This window comes from Bison bison, unplaced genomic scaffold (genome assembly GCF_000754665.1).
Source record: "Bison bison bison isolate TAMUID 2011002044 unplaced genomic scaffold, Bison_UMD1.0 scf7180017864456, whole genome shotgun sequence".
NCBI classification, from domain to species: Eukaryota; Metazoa; Chordata; class Mammalia; order Artiodactyla; family Bovidae; genus Bison; species Bison bison.
The window spans coordinates 2610659-2617365 of record NW_011495018.1 but is presented as its reverse complement, the minus strand read 5'-3'; the positions used below and the strand labels follow the sequence as shown (position 1 = coordinate 2617365).

The window sequence follows — 6707 nt, the reverse complement described above, 5'->3', positions numbered from 1 at the left end:
GGCTCCATCGGCGCTGCGTGGTCCTGCGCTCTGAGCTCCTTGCGGTTGGCGGCTTAGGCAGCGCGGTGAGTTGTCTGGGTCACCTCCCGCCAAAGTTCGGGGCTCTCCCCGGGCAGAGCAGGCGTCTGCAGCCCGTCGGGCAGTCCAGCCCCCAGTGGTCCTCCGGGCACTCCCCCCGCCCCCCTTGCCATGGTGGTGGGGCCCACTCGGACCCCCAGCCGCCCCTTGCTGGCCCCAGGAGCGACCACGGGTTCCCAGCCTTCTCCCAGCCTGGGGTTCTTCTTCCAAGTACAATGACAGTGGCCTGGCCTGGGAGTTGTGCTGCTCCTGCCAAACCTCTAGTTGGTCAACACCTGCAAAGCCCTCCTGCTCTGCACTGGTCCCCAGCCTTCTGTTCCCAGGAAGCTTCCAGGAACCCCTTCTCTGGCCCTTCTTGCAGGAGGCCCTTAGCAAACCGCCCGTGCAGAGGCCTCAAGTCCTGTTCTTGGTGTGAGAGGAGGGCCCGCCTCTGTATACACTGTGCACTCATTGCGTCTGTAAACACTAACACGTGGAGTGACCTAGTGGAAGTTTAAGAGCCACATACACTGGGCACGGTAATTCCCAAGGACGCGATAAACACAGCAGAGCAGTTCTCAACTGTATTCCTCACTCCCTGGGCTCATGATGAATCTAAGCGTGGTGTTTCTCTCTGTGTCTCAGCTCCTGGCTGACTTTGTTCCGGAAGCACGTTTTGTATACATGAGCACAGCTTTGGCTTGATTGCATGGATGGTCACCAGGCAGAGGGAGACTCCTTTGTCCAGAGAAGGGTCACCGCTGCTATTTGCGGAAGAACATGGAGGTGTTGAACATAAAGAGCTAAGAGTTAGACTGGCCTCGAACTCTGCGCCCGCACTCTGAGTATCTCAGCCAAGGTGCTCCTCTTCCTCTCCCAGCCCAGGGCGTGATGGTGGAGGGGGGGGGCTGAGTTGCTCTCATGAGTCCCCCAGTGCAGAAAACACTCAGGGAGGTAGAGAAGACCTCACAAAGCTTAGCACGCCCTGGGGCGATCGTCTTTAGGAAAAGGATGTCAGAGTTGCTGCCTCCCACCCCCGGCTGGTGGTTGATAACCTTTTAACTCAATGCTTGTCCCAGGAGGCAGTGACGCCAGGTCCATACTTGCTGAGGTCCAGAGCCCGTGAGCAGAGCTGGCCTGGCTCTGGGAGGCGTTTCATTTCTCCTTGGATTCTTGGTTTGCGTTAGGATTTGAGTTGGAGAGTCGAGTCTCTTACAGTCTGGGGGCAGGGTGAAGCAGGCCTCAAGGGCAGAGCTCTATGAAGGTACTTTTCTCAGTGAGCATTCTTGCCATTAAAGCAAATCTGTATCACACAAAGTAGACCTAACTAGTGTTATCAGATGCTGCTTAAAAAAGGCCTCACTGTCAGAGATCCAGGTTTAAAGAAATAAAAACCCTGGGTGTGGACAGTGGTTAATATCTTACTCGTGCTCAGCTGTGAAGGTTCTTAAACCTTTCTTTTCCTGTCTGTTTTGGTCTTGCTTGAGTACCAGTGGAGCCTCACCTGGGCCTCATCTTCAGCTTAGGCCTGCGCTTCCACGGTTTCCCTTACGGGTGTCTCACGCAGGGCCCCTCCGTCCTTCCTGTGGGGAGGCGGGGAAGGCAGGCCTGAGCCAGCGTTCCTGTGGACTTCCTCCTCCAGGCCTCTCCTCCTGCTTTTTCAGGAACACCAAACAGTTTACTGTTCTCAGTATTTTTTAATAAACTTCCAAATTGTCTTTATTCTTATTTTGCAGAGGACAAACATTTAGAGGCCAGTGATTCAAACCAAGACTGTTGTTCTTTCAACTCCCCTTTTGGGCGGCGTCGATGCCGTTTTCAGCTTATATTCTCCTTTGTAGGAAAAGCAGGAAGCGAAGCAGTGATTTCTGAATTCTCTTTGCCAGTAAATCCTCTCCCTGGGCTTCCCTGATAGTTCAGTTGGTGAAGAATCCGCCTGCAGTGCAGGAGACCCTGGTTCGATTCCTGGGTCGGGAAGATCCCCTAGAGAAGGGAAAGGCTACCCACTGCAGTATTCTGGCCTGGAGAATTCCATGGACTGTGCAGTCCATGGGGTCGCAGAGAGTTGGGCACAGCTGGGCGACTCACTCTCGCTCAGTCTGCCAGTAGTGATCTGTCAGCGCTATTGCCAGCTTTGTTTTCACTCTCACCCCACCTGCCTTCCTGGCCCCAGTGTGAGGTTCCTCTTTTCTGGCCACTTTCCCTGAGGCTTCTGACACCCTGAGGGGCCTCTGGGTGCTTGAGGCTTGTGTCTGGGGCTCCTTTGGCTCCTGTCACAGTCCCCTCTGACCCCGTTTCCTGCGTAGTTTCTGATACAACTGTTTGCTGAACGAGCTTGGGTCTTACCACAGATTATCACTTAAATGAAACCTGAAGATTTAAAAATCAGAGACATAGAAACATATAATATTGGGTTGGCCAAAAAAATGTTCAAATGAACTTTTTGGCCAACCCAGTGTTACCACTGGAGGAAAGTGAGCTTTTCATATATACTCATGGTAAATGAACCAAGCCAGTGCCCATGCTTGGTCTGAAAGTGTTCGTAGTTTGTTTGGGTGAGGGAACGAGGTGTGAGCTATGCGGGGTGGCTAGTTTTCACTTCTTTGACATCAGTTTTCCCATTCCGTTAGCTCTGGAGGCCTGACTTGGGTATGCTGTTGTTTAGTCACTAAGTTGTGTCTGACTCTTTGCAACCGCATGGACCGTAGCCCGCCAGCCTCCTCTGTCCATGGGATTTCCCAGGCAAGAATAATAGAGTGGGTGGCCATTTCCTTCTCCAGGGATCTTCCCAATCCGGGGATCAAACCTGCATCTCCTGCATTGGCAGGTGGATTCTTTACCACTGAGCTGCCAGGGAAGCCCTGTATCCGGCTTGGTAGATGAATGTTTGACATCCACTGTTCGAGACAAAGCACTGCAAGGCATGTGTTCTTCGGCATCTGGGGAACTGCTGCTTATTTGCTGGTCAGTGGAAAGAAATAGTCTAGTTTTCTTTTCAGTTTTCTTAACAAGTGTTGTTCAGTCACAAAGTCATATCCAGTTCTTTGCAAGCCCATGGGCTGCAGCACTTAAACTTACTGTACAGGAGGTTGTAAGGTTTGGCGAAGCCACAAGAGTATATGGGATCCAGTGAATGTCTTACTCCTTTATATCACTGTTAAAATAGGCGGGTTGTAAGGTTTGGCGAAAGCCACAAGAGTATATGGGGTCCAGTGAATGTCTTACTCCTTTATATCACTGTTAAAATAGGCGGGTTGTAAGGTTTGTCGAAAGCCACAAGAATATATGGGGTCCAGTGAATGTCTTATTCCTTTATATCACTGTTAAAATAGGCGGGTTGTAAGGTTTGGCGAAAGCCACAAGAATATATGGGGTCCAGTGAATGTCTTACTCCTTTATATCACTGTTAAAATGAATTGCTTAAGGAAAGGAATGAAGCATCTTTGTGACATTTTGTAACCTTTGAAGGAACCAGAGTGGTTTTGGCAGACGTGGCTCACGTATAAGTGGGTCACAGACAGTGTCATGTCAAAGTGCTCAGAATCCTTGGCAGTTCAGCCAGTCTGTGGCTGCCACCCTCATGATATCTGCTCCAGCTGAACATCTAAACACATAGGCTGCCCCAGGGGCCACTGACACAGCAGTGACATCCTTGTGTATGTGTGTGCTAAGTCGCTTCAGTCATGTCTGACTCTTTGCAACCCCATAGACTGGAGCCTGCCAGGTTCCTCTGACCGTGGGATTCTCCAGGCAAGAATACTGGAGCGGGTTGCCATTTCCTGCTCCAGGGGATCTTCCCAATCCAGGGATCGAACCTGTGTCTCTTATGTCTCCTGCATCGTCAGGCGGGTTCTTTTCTACTTGGGCCGCCTAGAAAGCCTGTGACATACTTGGCCACGTGCTGAATGCGGACACTCGTTTCTGATACTACAAGTTGTTTTCAGTTAGATTGAAGGCCTAGCAGAGGAGTGGGGGTCTCCAGGCTTCACGTTCCCCTTGTATACCCCGTCTCCCCAACCTGGAGTCAGCTCTTGTGGCCTGTGACACAGCTGTGATAAAACCAGTTAAAAATTCTGCAGAAACATTTTCTTAGTGCTGTTAAACGTATTGTCACGTGTGTATGTGTGTGGCCGTGAAACGAATTGTGAGAGAGCAGTAAATGCCTAGCATGCTTGCTCTCCTACGTGGAAAATTCTCTTGTTAGAATAATTTCCTACCTGGAACACTTGTGAAGTCAGCAGAGTATCAGCCAGGCTCTGTTGCCCATTCCCAGAAGTCTAGGGGTGAAACTGAACGCGCCGTCCACCGATGGCACGACTCATAAAAGCCAGCACTTGTTAAATCTATTTGTTTTTATTATAGACATCGATCTGCCAGTCGCAATAATGCACTTATGGACATTTTTCTGCAAGCACAGCGCTGGTGGCAGTTTTTACTGACAAATTGAGTCATATGGATAGTAGTTTAGAAAACTCTTACCTTATTGACGGATCGGGCAATTCCAGCTCTGGATGTTCAGAGGTTTTAGCTGGGTGGGAAAGGGAACTGAATTTCAGGGCAGGATATGGGACAAGACATTTAAATGTTGTACTTTAATTAAAAAAACAAACTGGTAGTTATTTCTCATTTGTTTTTTAAACTCTGAGCTACAGGTTACCCCCCAGAGCATAGGATTGTAAGGGGCTGAGGGTGTCCCCTTCACATCCCGCCCTCTTGTTGGTGTCAGAAGTAAGAGCCACCCCCTGAAACGTGGGCTTCATTGCTCCTCTTGAAGTGAGACACTCGTGAGCTGTAGCAGAGCATTTCTCAGAGGTGGTCTGAGCCTGCTGGTCTCAGAATTACCGAGGGTGCTGGTTAACAAGGAGATTATTGGGTCAGAACCCAGAAGGCTGTCTTTGCAAGCTCGCCAGGGGCCCTAATGTTTGAGCATCTCCTGGGCAGTCTTTGGGGTCTCCACCACCCCCCTGAGCGTGGTGGAAAAGAGCTCTCTGGCCCGCACACCCCGGCCGGCATCACTGTTCTGAGTCGCCCATGCCTATGGGTCTGTCTGTGGTTTGTAAGTCCTCAGAGACGTGTGGATCTCTTCGAATTGCAAACCCGACATGTTATCCTAGCTTTATAGTGTTCGGTCTTATGGTTATGACAGAAGATGCAAATGTTAACCAAAACTTTGGCATTAGGTTTACAAACAAATGCTAAGCAGGGACAGCCGTGTTGTATTTCACGCCCATCTTTCCTTCTGAATGGCTGGCCTGTCTTTTTCACCCTCTGGGTACAAGCATTTTTATGGTCTTGGGTCAGGGTTAACTTTCATATGTACAACCGAATACATTTTTGGGGAACTGAACTGAATTTTTACTGATGAAGTGCTGGAGTTGTGGGTGGGAGAACCACGGAAGGGGTTCCGGTGATGCCGTTTCCTGGCTGCGTGGCTTTGGGCAGCTGCTCACCCCCAGCTGCCTCCTCTTCTACGGGATGGCCGTGATCACAGGGACTTGGTCCCCCTGGACGAGTGTAAGCACGGGAAGTCATGGATGGCTGTTTGTGAAGCATGAAGCACAACCTGGATAGAAATTTTAATTTGGAACCATAGACTCGTAGACCGATGAGACTAATTGTAAAAAGGGCGAGGAACCAACCAGAATCCTTGTTTCCCTCCAGTCTAGTGAGCATCCTGCTTTTCAGTTCAGTTGCTCAGTTGTGTCCGACTCTTTGTGACCCCATGGACTGCAGCACGCCAGGCCTCTTTGTCCATCACCAACTCCCGGAGCTTGCTCAAACTCATGTCCATTGAGTCGGTGATGCCATCCAACCATCTCATCCTCTGTCATCCCCTTTTCCTCCCACCTTCTATCTTTCCCAGCATCAGGGCCTTTTACTTTCAGTCCAATCAGGATCCTTGTTTTCCCCTCCTCCAATCAGTATTCTTGTCTGTATACCCCACCCCAACCAGTCGGCATCCTAGTTTTACACGTTTACACTACCCAAGCCCTCACTTGGGGTGTTACACGCAGGGTTAAGGTTGTAGCCACTGGGAACAAGACTGAGTCAGTTTGGACCTGGTTCTATTAGTTACTATCTGTGACCTGAGTGAGGTCACTTAATCTCTTCTAAGCCTTGGTTTCTCCAAAACCCAAGAGAACGGCAGTGTCATTCTTAGGGCTGTTGTGGGGTTTGGGGAGAGAATTCCATCTGGGGGAACCAGCCCAGGCCTGGCCCGTGGAGAACACTGAATGGTAACTGTGGCTGCTATTTGTTAGCTCAGTTGCAAAACTGTCTCTGGTGGAGGCAGGACTGGGGATGGGGTCTCGGTTGGGCTCCCCCTCTACTGTGTCTGTGAACCCGCATGTCTATGGCTCCGTTGGGTCTGGAGGGTCATGAAGCCTGGTCCTGATTTGCCAAGTCTCTAAAACCCCTTTTGTCTCTAAGGAGGTGGTCTGCCCAGATGCCTGTTGGCAGTTTTGCAGTGGATGATTTGGGAGCCCCCGAGGTGGCTGGCCTCAAGGTGCTTCCGCTCCGTGGCAGAGCTCTGAGTGTGCAGGGGTGCTTTGCCGGCAGCCAGCTTGTGCTCTGTGGGCCCGGAGCAGGCAGGGGGGCCTAGGGAGCGCGCTCCTAGTGGGCACCACCCGGCTCCAACGGCCCCAAAGCCC

The 6707-nt window shown here is 50.9% G+C and overlaps 1 protein-coding gene across 1 annotated transcript in view; it reads left to right on the top strand.

Annotated features, from left to right (window-relative positions):
• Window positions 1–6: 6 nt before the first annotated feature.
• Window positions 7–6707, top strand: part of MGMT (O-6-methylguanine-DNA methyltransferase) — a 282717-nt gene continuing 276016 nt past the window's right edge. Inside the window, exon 1 of the mRNA XM_010859143.1 lies at window positions 7–65. The gene's annotated coding sequence lies outside the window, so the exon portion shown is untranslated. The remainder of the gene's footprint in view (window positions 66–6707) is intronic.